Source organism: Sciurus carolinensis, chromosome 11 (genome assembly GCF_902686445.1).
Source record: "Sciurus carolinensis chromosome 11, mSciCar1.2, whole genome shotgun sequence".
Lineage (NCBI taxonomy): Eukaryota > Metazoa > Chordata > Mammalia > Rodentia > Sciuridae > Sciurus > Sciurus carolinensis.
In genome coordinates, this window is record NC_062223.1 from 67,650,716 (window position 1) to 67,663,796 (window position 13,081).

Here is a 13,081-nt window from a genome sequence, read left to right on the forward strand (position 1 = left end):
ACTCTAGCTGAGAAGGACTGAATTTTGGTGTGCTAATTAGTATCTCAGAACCCAGGCTACCTTTTGGAGCTCTGGTGGAACCATTTATACTGACCATGAGTGTTCTTATGTGCACTGTGCTGTGCAATGACCAAGAGCTGGAGCTCAGGGATCTTAGAGGGCTAGGTATAGAACCTGACCTAGCTCTGTGACTTTGGCAAGTTATTTAATCTCTCTGTGCCTCAGTTTTCTCTAAGGCATGTGTAAAATGGATATAATAATAGTATTTAGGTTGTGAGGATTAAATGAAATGGTACATGTAAATAGCTCATGCCTGGAACATGGTAAATTCCCAATGCTTTCATTATAATTATCAACTTAGAGCGGCCTTTTGAAAGCAAGAGGGCTGGTATCTTTCAATCAGTGTGGGTTCCTACATGAGGAACAAGCCGGATTGTTCCTTCAGAAGGCGGGTACACTTTGTATTTTGCTCCTCTTTCTTTCAAGATTCCAGGAGAGTCTCTGTAGTAGTTCTTCTAAATCCTGCTTCACAGGTGCAACTTACATCTTCCTCTAGGATACTCCCCTCCACAGGCAGGGGAGACCCTTCCAGAACTGCTTCTTGCTTGTTCCCTGCCTGCTGGCCAGCCCAGGCAGGGCCCCTGAGGTCCTCCTTAACCTTGTGCTGGAGGCCCTTTACAGTCCTTTCAGTGCTCTGGACACAGGCTTTTGCCCTAGACCTCCTCACCTCTGCTGCTACTGCTGCTGCTGCTGCTTCTTTTTTTTTTTTTAAACTGGGATTGAACCTAGGAATGCTTAACCACTGAGCCACATCCCCAGCCCTCTTTTATTTTTTACTTAGAGACAGAGTCTTGCTAAGTTGCTTAGGGCTTCACTAAGTTGCTGAAGCTGGCTTTGAACTTGCAGTCCTCCTGCCATTACACCTGGCTCACCTCTGCTTCTGTGAATGCTACCCATGTATCCGTCAAGACCCAGTGTAGAGAACAGGCTCTCCAGCTAGCCCTGGGCAATTCATAGTCTGGCTTTTCTTACTTTTAGAGACTTCTGGCAAGTTAAACTCTTAAGACTCAATACCTTCCATCTGTAAATTGGGGGTAATAATATTTCCCATCTTGAGGGGTTGTTGTAAGCTTTAAATGACCTTTTTTTTTTTTTTGGGTGCTGGGGATCGAACCCAGGGCCTTGTGCTTGCAAGGCAAGCACTCTACCGACTGAGCTATCTCCCAGCCCCTAAATGACTTTTAATTTATGTAAATCACTCAGCTTAGTTCTGGACCCAAATCTGCTCTCAATCAATGTTAATAGCTGCTGTCAGTAGTGACCTCTACCTCTTAGAACTTTTTCCACTGACATACAACAGTTAGTCAGTAGATCTAAATTTTAGTTCTGGCTCTATCTCTGACTTGCTATTTGACCTTGGGGTAAATAACTTAGTTTCTCTATCTAGTCTTTAGTTTCATCTTCTAGAAAGTTGAAGGTATGAACCAGGCATGGTGGTACTGCCTGTAATCCCAGTGATTTAGGAGACCAAAGCAGGAGGATCGTAAGTTCAAGGCCAGCCTCAGCAACCTAGGTCTGGGTATTGAAGAGTGGCAAGTGGTTGTGGCTAAGACAGTGAGCAACATCTAGACAGGCTCTTGGCACATTTTCTGCCCCCAAAACATCTTGATACTAGCCCTAGGTGAGACTTGCCTAGCAGTAATTACTCTGATAACTCCCAGAGGAGCGGGGGATCAAGATAAGGAGGTTCTGTTTATTTATTTTTTGTTGGTAGTGGGGATCAAACCCAGGACACAACCACTGAATTACATCCCCAGTCCTTTTTTTTGAGACAGGGTCTCATTAAGTAGTCCAGGCTGACCTTGAACTTGCAAGCTTCCTGCCTCAGCCTCCCAAGTAGCTGGGATTACAGGCATGTATCACTGTGCCCAACTCTAATCTGTTTCTAAAGAGAGTGAGTAGTTTCTTATCTACAAGTGTAATTATTATTAAGAGATTTTCTTTCCCAACTGCAAGAAACAGGAACTTTTGCTGCCAGATTTAGCAGTGTTTTAAGTCCCTCAAATCTCCTTTGAGTGCTACCAAAGCTCTCAGCTTTGTTGTTATCTCTTGTTGAAATATAGCCTGGAAAGGTCATATCAACAGTGCCAATTTATGGGCCTGCTGAACCTAGGCAGGCCTAGGGCTGAATGGGAGTTCCTGGGAGTAGGTGCTTCACAGTTTCTCTTTGACTGAGGCTGTTTATAATTTAAGGCTCTTTTTGCTTTGGAAGACCAAACTCTGCAGGTTAGGGTCAAATATTCTGTTTCTTTTGCAGTTTTATTTCTGTGGGCTCCCATAGACTGGGCTCGGATTCCATAGTAGCTTCCTACATGATGAGAAGATGCTCAGCCTTGATGCTACTCATAGCTACCAAAATTACGCCTCCTACTCCTTACTGGAAGTAAGTTTCCTTGGCACAGAGGTACACCAGAATCTCCCTCCTATTTAGTTTATTGGCTATTTATGACCTACCATGTGTTCTGATGCAATAATTAAAAGATGATGAAGACTAGAAACCACACATGGGACTCTGTACTCATTTTCAAAGATGTGGGGACAAAGTCAGGCACATGTGTCTATATACTTTGTCACTTGGTAAAAAGGAATGCAATAGAGAAAGGAAATTAACAAATGTGAATGACCCTGCATCTATAAAAAAGTGGGATACATGAATGTGACAGGAAAATTCTTAGGACAGTTGAGATGATTTTGGCAATGGCAGTGACTTTGGTTTGCGTTCCTTGGCTTGACTAACTCAGCTTCTGTGTTCAGAGAATAAAGGCTTTGGATTCTAGAAAGGAAAGAGTACAGAAGTTCCTTATGTCTCTCCACACCCCACTCCCCCATTCTCTCACCCCTTTGGTTTTAGGCAGAAATGGACCGGGCATAATGGGCCTCACTGGGTGTGAGTCATCATTGCACTTGGTTGAGTTACAGCCCAACTGTGCTGAGAGATCCAGCTGTGAGAATCCTGGTGGTAAGAAGGGCTGTGGGTTTTGTTAACTCACTTCTGAGTAAGTGCCCAAGGGGAAGTGGCAGGGATCAAGTTAAAAAGAAAACAACTGGAAATTTTTGTTCTATTTAAATCTTATTAAACGGAATTAAAGAAGCTCCCCGCCACCCCAATCTCATAACTCACAACTATTTGATAAATCCAGGTGGGTTTCAAAAGCAGTGCTAGCTAGACTTGTTTTCACCTGAAAATCCTAAAGTCATATCTCCATGCCCTCACTTGAAGAAGTTTAGAGCAGAAAACCCTTGAGATGGTAGCACCTGTGAGCCTCCCTGAAGCAGTTAGTGTTTTGTCCGGAATAGGGTTGGGGTCGGCTGGGATGATTTTATTTGTTGCTGTTCCCCAAGGGTTTATCTTCAGCTTTTTCTCTTTCTAATTTACAGTCTTTCCTTGGGATCCCATTTTCCACTGTTATCAGTAGTTAGAGGAGGAAGAGGAAGAGCCACCTCTGCCTCTCTTGTTTCAGAAACTGAATTTATTTATTCATTCAGTTAATATTTTAGCATCCATTGTGTTCTAATTTTATTTCTGTACAGTAGGGATGTCATGATAACCAAGATAGCAGAAGTCCTTTTCATGGAGCTTGAAGTACATGGGGAAACCTTTCAGCCAACAAATCAGTAATTGAGATAAAGATAGAGATGTGAGGAACTAATGGTGATGTAAAGAGTAATAGGGACTTGAGAGGTTAGAGAAAGTCTCTCTGTGAATGTGATCTTTAAGCTTCGAGCTCAAGGGTGAGAATTCATGAATGTACAGATTTGGAGAAAGTACCTTTCTAAGAAAGGAACAGCAAAGGCAGAGTCCTGAGGTAGGAAAGACTTGACATGTTGAATAGAAGTCCTCATTGGTAGACATAGAGAGCAAGCGGATGTAGGGTAGATGTAAGCAGAGCCTGGTTCAGACAGAGCCTTTTGGCCATTGTCGGGGACCTGGAGAGCCACATGAGAAGTAGATATTCTAGGTCTGTGGCACAACTTGGGATAAAGTGTGGAAATTTAAGAGGTATGGCTAGTTAAGAGGAACACTAAACTGATTGAAAAGAGTCTAGAGAAAGAGTAGGGATAGGCATGTGGCTGCTCAGCTAACAATTTGAATGAACATATTCTACTAATGCTTGGGATCAAGCAATGTGTGGTACACAGTTTTCTGAAGGTTTTAGGTTTATGGTTGATCATTAGGAGAATGCTAATTCTGCTTAGGCATTGTGTTATACTAGGCGTTTTTATTTGTGTTGTTGTAGTAAACCCTCACAACAATCTGTGGGTGAATTTGTTGACATCCTGATGTCTACAGGAACTCTGAGCAGCTAACTTACTTAAAAAGCTATATCTGGGCTGGGGTTGTGGCTCAGTGGTAGAGCACTTGCCTAGCATGTGTGAAGCACCGTGTTCTATTCTCTGTACTACATATAAATAAATGAATAAAAAATAAAGGTCTGTCAACATCTAAAAAAATGTTTTTTTAATAAGAAAGCTAAATCTAAGTCTGTGTGATTCCAAAGTACATGTTTTTTTTATTCCCAAACTCTGATATACCAAATGCACTCCTCTTATTTACCTAAACATTTATTGATTTTTTTCCCCTGAATTATTTATTTACTGTCATATCTTCCTTTCTATTCACTGGAAACTACAGTAGCTTTTGGATGTAGAGTTGAATCAGTTATTTTCAACTTTCTCTGAATGGAGTTTCTGGTTAAATATTGAGACTGCCAGTCCATATCAAAAGCAGAGGGGTGGGTTTGTTGTGGCAATTATCTCTCTTAATCTGGGCAGGAAGCAAGATGGTCCTTCACATTAATTACTCTACAGGAAGTTAGTATTTTAGATTATAATTTCTCCTGTTTTATATAGTAAGAAAATGGAATATTTTTATACTAAGAAGATAGAATTTGGGGCTGGAGTTGTAGCTCAGTGATAGAGCTTTTGACTAGGTACTGTGTTTGGTCCTCAGCACCACGTAAAAATAAAGGCACTGGTCCATATACAACTGAAAAAGCATGTTAAAAAAAGGAAGATAGAATTTGGTTTAGGGGAAAAGTAATTTGTCAATAAACTGGAATTTGTAAATAATCCCGATTTTCTAGTTTATAGATCTCTTCTAGAGTCTCCAACTATGTAGGAAATATTTGAGGAAAGAAATTTATCAGGCCACAACTTTTACTTCTTGGAAATTGAACACTGACTAGTTTCTATCAGTAGATACTTCTTTTTCTAAAGGAATTGATCCTATTTGGATTCTGTAAATCAAGGGCCAAGGTTCTGAAATGAAAATGTGCAGGGTGTTTATACATTCTCATTCCTTGGTATTCAAGAGACATGTGAGGCTGCTGAGATGAAATAGTTTGTGAAGAGCAGAGCAGGGTGAGACTGAATTTCAGATGTAGCATAGATTTTGACACAGAGGAGTTTATTTTGTAAATTAATAATTGAATTCCACTTTTCTGTCTCCCCATCCCTGCCTTTTTTTTTTTTTTTTTTTTTTTAAAGTAACTACCTTGCTCCTGAAGGAAAATATCTGTGACTAGGAAGATTCCTTGAGCGGGAATTTTTCAGATTACTATTATTATTATTGTTGTTTAAATTTTTAGTTGGACATTATTTTGTTTACTTATTTTTATGTGGCACTAAGGATCAAAGCCAGTGGCTCACACATGCTAGGCAAGTGCTCTGCCACTAAGTTACAACCCCAGCCCCCAGATTATTATTATTATTATTATTATCATTTAAAATATATTTTTAGTGGTAGACGGACACAATGCTTTATTTATTTTTTTATTGGTGCTGAGGATGGAACCCAGTGCCTCACACATGCTAGGCAAGTGCTCTACCACTGAGCTACAACTCCAGCCCCTCCAGATTATTTTTTAACATTGATTTACTGAGCAGACATTAAGTGGTCACTTACCATTGGTAGGGACATACAGATTAATTAGGGGATGAAACTGAAAAGATGGGCTGAGGTCAGAACTTGAAGGACCTGATTCATCCTGGACCTAAAGAAACACTGCTCTTCTGAAAGCAGAAAGGAACACGTTAGGTTTTGGTTCATAGAAAAGAAACTCTAAGACCATTGGAGGACTACAAGATCTGAAGTCAGAGGGATCTAGTTTATTTCATTGGGTAGTTCACTACAGAGGCGATATTTTTTCCCTCAATTGGTCACTTAGAAGATAAGGGAAGGTGGGTGGAGGTCTGAACTCCAGATTGCAGAACTCCCTGGGGCCTTAGAACAGTGATTTTCAGATTCGAACATGCGCCAAACCTGGAGAGCTAGGTTTTGATTTAATGAGTCTGAGTGTAACCTGAGAATTTGCGTTTTTAACAAATTTGGAAAAAGCAGGAATTTGTGGCACATGTCTAATCCTAGCTACTTGGGCGGCTGAGGCAGGAAAATTGAATGTTTGAGGCCAGCTTGGGTAACATAGAGAGATCCTGTCTAACTTCCCCCACCCCCCACCTCCAAATAAAAGAGAGGGATAAAGAAAGTAAGAAAAGTTGGAATTGATGCTGTTGGTTGGGAACCCCACTTTGAGAACCACTGGTTAAGAGGCTTGGCAGCTGAGAGGCAATAGGAAGTTGAGGGTCAGATGTTAATTGGTGTTCTTCTCCTAACCTAGAATTTCATGTCTGTGAGTCTCCACTTTAGCAGTTCTTGGGTGACTTGCCCTATAACATCAACAAAACCTGGTGAAGTTCTGTGCCCTTACTCACAGTGACTCTTCCCATGCTGTCTATATCACTTCCAGGTGAGGTTTCCAGATGTGTATTTCTTAACAGCTGCTTATCACATTTTTGGAAAAACACCCATGTGGGGCACTTGATACCATTAGGGTAGGTGACATACATGCCATGAAAAGCACCCCCTCTCTTCCCCTGTCCTTGAGCACAGCCTCTTGGTTGACAAGGCTGTTTCAGGAACTGAAAGCAAGCTCTATATTGAGTGTGTTCTTTGGATTTGCCAAGTTTACACAAGACATGCCTGGGAGATTATCTCTTTAGCTCAGGAGTTGAATTTCAAGGGCAAAGTCCACAGTTGGCAGTTGAAAGGCTGAGAACACCTGGAAGAGAGGATTTCACTTGGCTTTCACTTGCCCAGGCCTCAGTGCCTTTTCCCACAGAGGTCAGGTTTTCTACTTGTTGCTGCCCAAGCAGGTGACCTTGGGATGTTTTTCTCTGAGCAGCATGGCTTCAGGCGCTGCCCTTTGCTGTCTACCTCAGTGACTGTGGCTTCAGGTGAGACCCTTGGGTTAGTAAATATAAGCTGCCCTCTCTTCCTTGGCATTCCTGGCTCTTTAATCTTTTTCTGGTCTTACTTCTCCCTTTGAGGGGAGGGTCATTATTCTTCTCTTCATGGTGAATAACTCTTAGGTTTTTCCCTTGGCTCTCCTTTTCTTTAGCTTCCCTTATTTGTTCAGCATAACTTCAGAATGCTGTTTCCTTCTAGGAAGGAGCGTTAGAGGTTGCTTGACCCAGGGCTGCCCGGTCGACACATTGTCGGACACACCGGGATAAAGGAGGCAGCTGCTGCTAGCCTGAGACAACCAGCCTGGGGTTCCCAGCCTCAGTGCTCCCCCAGGATTGGAGGAGTCAGTGCAGCCACACAGTTGTAACCCATTCGTGGCACACTAGCTGGGAACTCGGATCTAGTCCCAGGGGTCTCAGAGTTCAGAGGCAAGAAACTGAGTGCACATGGTGGCCGAGTGAGGACTGGGACTCAGGGCTTTCCATCTGTGCTGAGTAGAGCTCTGCTGGGTACTAACACAAGTACCATAATGTGTTTCAGATTAGCAAGCATGCATGAAGCTGTCTCAGGCTCATTTTTTTTCCTAACATTTTTTTAAACAAAAGCAACACATGAGGAAATACAGTGGGTAGAATATGTGCCTCTTTTAGGAAACCCATGCCCAGAAATAGAATTACTGTTATATCTTTAAATGACACATTTATATATTTATTAATTTTTACAAAAATATTATATTCTAATCAAAAATGAAAAATAATAATAAACATTGGTGAGGATATAGAGAAGTTAGAGCCCTCAGACACTATAGGGGTTGAAATGTCAGTGGTGCAGCTCTATGGAAAATAGTTTGGCCATCCCTTTAAAAACCTAAAATTGTTCTATGATCCAGTGATTGTGCTCCTAGGTGTGCACCCCAAAGAATTTTAAAAAGGGACTCAAATATTTGAATGCCATTATTCACAGTAGCCAAAAAGTGAAAGCAATCCAACTGTTCTACTGCCAGATTAGTAGAAAACCAAAATGTGGTGTATACATACAATGGAATATTATTTGACCATAAATAGGGATGAAATTTTGATGGATGCTGCAACATGAATGAAACTTGAAAACACTGTGCCTAACTGAAATAAAATATCTAGAAATGACAAATTTATAGAGATAGAGACAGAAAATTCTTTGTTACTTGGAGCTTGGAGAGAGAGGAGAATAGGGAATTATTGCTTAATGGTTGCAGTTTTTGGAGCTATGAAAAAGTTTTGGAAACATTGGTAAAAGCTGCATGACTTGTCAGTGTAATTAATGTCACAGAATTGTACACTTAATGGTTTAAAAGGCAAAGTTTGTATTATATATTTCACCACAATGAAGATCATACTGTTTCTCACTTACAATATACTGAGAATATTTTTCCATGTCAGTACATTGCTTTGAACAGTGCATGTGTTTCTTCAGATCATAATTTATTTAACCAAACCCCTAATGATGGACATTTGAGTTGTTTCCAGTTTTTCCTATTATAAACAGAGCTGCAACAAACAGCAGCACACAGCTGTCTTTGCCGAGTTCCAGTACTTGCCTTTCCTTAGGCAAAATTCCTAGAAGGGAAGATTTGATGATCAAAGGGTATGCTCATTTAAAATGTTAATAAATATTGCCAAACTGTTTTCCAAAGAAGTTGTATCAACTTAATTCTCATCAACGGTATATAAAGGTGTCTGTTTCTGCCACACCTTTGCCAACGTGGATATTTTAAATATTTTTTTTTGGGGGGGGGTACCAGGGATTGAACCCAGCAAGGCTTAACCACTGAGCCACATCCCCATCCCTTTTTAAAAAATATTTTATTTTGAGACAGGGTCTCACTAAGTTTCTTAGGGTCTCACTAAGTTGCTGAGGCTGGCTTTCTGCCTTCTGAGCTCCCGGGATTACAGGTGTGCACTACTGAGTCCAGCTAAATATTTTTAATCTTCGCCAATCTGATAGGTGAAAAAGCATTTCTTATTGTTACTTTAATTGGGATTTCTTTAATTATTGTTACTTAAATTGGGATTTATTTAATTAGTGAGATTTTGCATCTTTTTATGCTTATTGGTGCTTGTTTTTATTCTTTTGTGAATTGTATTCTCACTCAAATATATCATTCATTTTTCTGTTTTTTTTTTTTTTTTTGGCGGGGTGGGGTGGGGTAGTCCTGGAGATTAAACTCAGGGCCTCACACTGCTGAGCGCGTCCTGTGCTACTGTGCTACATCCCCAGCCCTTGATAGTTATTATTATTATTATTGTTTTGTAGATTTGTAAGAAATTTTACATACATATTACATTAGAACTCTGCCATATATTTTACTGATATTTTCCCTCCAGTTAAAATTTTTTTTCTAAGTTTGTTTATGCTAATCCTTTGTCCTTCACATGTTTTAAATTTTTATGCCAGCAAATGAATGCTATTTTCCTTTGTGGTGTTCTTTTCCCCCCTTCATAGCTTTTGAATTGAATTTTGTGTTATACTTTGAAAATTTTTCTTCACTCATAAGAATAATAAAAATACTTCATGGCTTGGTGCAAGTGACACACATTGTAATCTCAGCTACTTAGAAGGCTGAGGCAAGAGGATCATAGGTTCAGGGACCATCTGGGTAACTTTGTAAGACCCCATCTCCAAATAAAATAATAAGGACTGGGGCTGTAGCTTAGTGATGGAGTTTCCCTGGGTTTCATCCTCAATACTTCCAACAAAACAAAACAAAAAGACCCCAAAACTTTAATAGTTTTTAATGGTATTTTATAGTTCTTTTACATTTAATTTGTAATTAAGATTTCTTTTTGAGTGAAGTAGGAATTAAATTTTATTGACTAAAAAAACTAATAATGCTTGTTCCTATTAAGTTGGTTCTTTTGTAAAATTTGTAAACTTCACTTTAGTGTTTATAGTGAGTTGAGGCTAACTGTTTTCAAATTCTTGTAATATTTTCTATTTAGGATGACTATAACAATTAAAAACATTTTCTGCAACATTTATAAAGGAATATAACTGACTCAATTTGCAATGGAAAAGAAGCCATTAGTAAGAGAGGTAGATTGAAAATTACACCCAAGTCTTCCCAATCCTGGATTCCCAATCCTGTTTTTTGTGTTTTTGTTATCCTATATATGGTATAGAGAGATTCTTAATGTTGGGGAATCATTTTATCTGTTCCTTAGAAAGACCTTTACAGAAAAGTAAATCCTATCCTGAGTCATGTTAACACTAGACCTGATATCGTGACACATAGTTCTCTTAAATCATTCTTGGTTTGATGAATCATGCTGGCTTAAGTGGGAGCATAGGTGAACACCAGTGACATAGTGACAGAGTGTCAGTGGACCAAAGTCTCAAGGAGTGGTAAGACCTAGAAAGGGTGTGACTGCAAGAGGGGAAGAGCAGGAAGATGTGAAGAAATGTGGCTGCTTAAAGATAGGTCAATACAGATTAGAAAAAGATGTTTTTGTTAGTGCATTGTAGTTATACATAATAGGGGGAGTCACTTTGACATAATCATACACACATGGAATATGATTTGCTCCATTTCAGTTTCCGGTACTTCCTCTTTTCCTCCCTTCTCCCTCCCTCAGTTTGCTTTCTAGTCTACTGTTCTTCCTTCTATTTATTTATTTTTTACATTGATGTTCTATGAATATACATAAAGGTGAAATTCACCCTGGTATGTTCACACATGTAATAGCATAATTTGGTCAATTTCAGATTTTTGAAGTGAGAGAAGGAAGAGAAATACTGGTTATTGAAGACTCTACAACACGAAGCTAATCACTTAACTGTATTTTGGTTTTTATTTTTATTATTTGGGGGGGGTACTGGGAATTGAACCTGGGGTGCTTACCACTGAGCTATGTCTCTATCTTTTAAAAAAAAATTTATTATTTTTGAGACAGTCTCACTAAGTTGTCCAGGTTGGCCTTGAACTTGCTGTCTTCCTGCCTCAGCCTCTTGAGTCTCTGGGATTACAGGTGTGCCACCACTGCACTTGGCTGTGGCCTAACTATATTTTAAAAGGCAACTTTTAGTGCCGGGTCAGCCTCGGGTTGCCCTTCATGAGGGTTATGAACCCAGAAGAGAAAGCCTCAGAGTCGAGTAGAATTCTGATACTGACAGGGTTTGGGAGACTGAGGAGAATAGAACTGAGCTGGCAGCATTTCTGCTCCTTCAGCCAGGAGCTTAGACAAGTAAGGAAGCAGAAGGAGAAACTATGCAGATCTACATTCATCAGGCCCCTTCAGGGACAGCTGCATGCTGTCCATCCCCTTAAGGAATGTCATTGTTTGGTGGACCAGGTATATCAAAGACCAGTTTACTGCAGTGGGATCTGGGCCCCTGAAGACACAGCCCTGGGAGGAAAGGATTGATTCAGACACATGTGGGAGGAGAGTGAAGAAGATAAGTGCACAGTTTCACAGAGACAGAAGTGCTGGTACAGAATATGAAGATGCACTTTTTTTTTTTTTTTCCCAGTAGGGAAGGCAGGGATGGACATTCCAGGTAGAAGAATTAACATATGCAGGGACAAGGAGGAGTGAAGCATAAGTGCAAAGTGTGCAGGGAACTTCTGAGCAGTCAGATGCGCTGTTCTTGGCAGGGCAGAGTGAGGAGAGTCAAGATGAGACTGGTGAGCTCTGGATAGGATGGATCTACCAATGTCCTGCCTACCAAATCCTACCCCCAAACATATTGGCAATTGTTTTACTATTATCTCTTGTTCTGGGTGGCTTGCTTGGGGTCCTCTCGTGTAGTTTTAGTTGGTTAGGGGCTGGGGCTGGAATCATCTGAAGGCTCTTTCACCCCCATGTGTGGTGAAAGGACTGGGAATACTGGAGCAACTGGGGAGACATCAGTTTGCTTGCCTGCCCTTCAGAGTTTTCTTTCTCTCACCACCATCCACCCCTGCAGTTATTGCTCCATGTGGTCCCTTGCTTAGCAGTGTCAGGGCAACTAGAGTTACTGTGAGGTGGCTCACAACCTGAGAGCAAATGCCCCTGGAAACACTGGCAGAGGTTGCATGGCTTTTATTTCCTCTGGCATTGGAAGTTACACATCCTCACATAGGCCATGTTGTGTTCCTTGAGGTAGTGACAAAGGCCTGCCTGGTTCAAGTAGAGGTGAGTATCATTTTGATGACTTGTTTTGAAATTACCATAACCATACAGAGAAATTTTAATTTTAAACTATAGGACAGTTTTTTTTCCAGACTTGATTCATTGCTTACCATCTTCAAAATATTACCAAAAGTACTTAAAAATTTTTTTTGTTGTTGTCAATGGGCCTTTATTTTATTTATTTATATGTGTTGCTAAGAATCGAACCCAGTGCTTCACGAATGGTAGGTAAGAGCTCTACCACTGAGCCACAACCCCAGCCCCACCAAAGGTTCTTAATAATAACTGAAGTATTATTTACATAATAATTAAATCACCTCACTTTCCAGATTAAATTTATTTTAAAAGGAAACATTATCTCACTTTCTTAAAGAATTAATATTACAGAAGGTAACCTTTATAATAAATACAGTGAAAATAAAAAATAGTTTAAAAATTTTAGCCCAAACTGCTGCCTATGAGAGTCCTCTCTTGTTAAGAAATTATCAAGTGTTCAGGAGATAAAGACAGCAGCAAGTACAGACTTTCTCCTTAACCTAATGAGAAGGTTTGGAGAAATGGAAAGTGAGTGACTTATTGTGTTGTGGTTCCTGCTACTTAATGCTGTGTGTGAGTACCATGTCACATGTCA

General features: G+C 40.2%; 1 protein-coding gene across 6 annotated transcripts in view; it reads left to right on the forward strand.

The window, feature by feature from the left end:
* Positions 1-13,081, forward strand: part of Dennd2b (DENN domain containing 2B) — a 154,084-nt gene that overhangs the window by 55,269 nt on the left and 85,734 nt on the right. The window contains exon 1 of one of the 6 annotated variants that reach the window (XM_047518244.1): positions 7,197-7,293. The exons of the other annotated variants lie outside the window; for them this stretch is intronic. The gene's annotated coding sequence lies outside the window, so the exon portion shown is untranslated. Of the gene's footprint in view, positions 1-7,196; positions 7,294-13,081 lie in introns of those variants that run through there. 6 annotated transcript variants of the gene reach the window in all.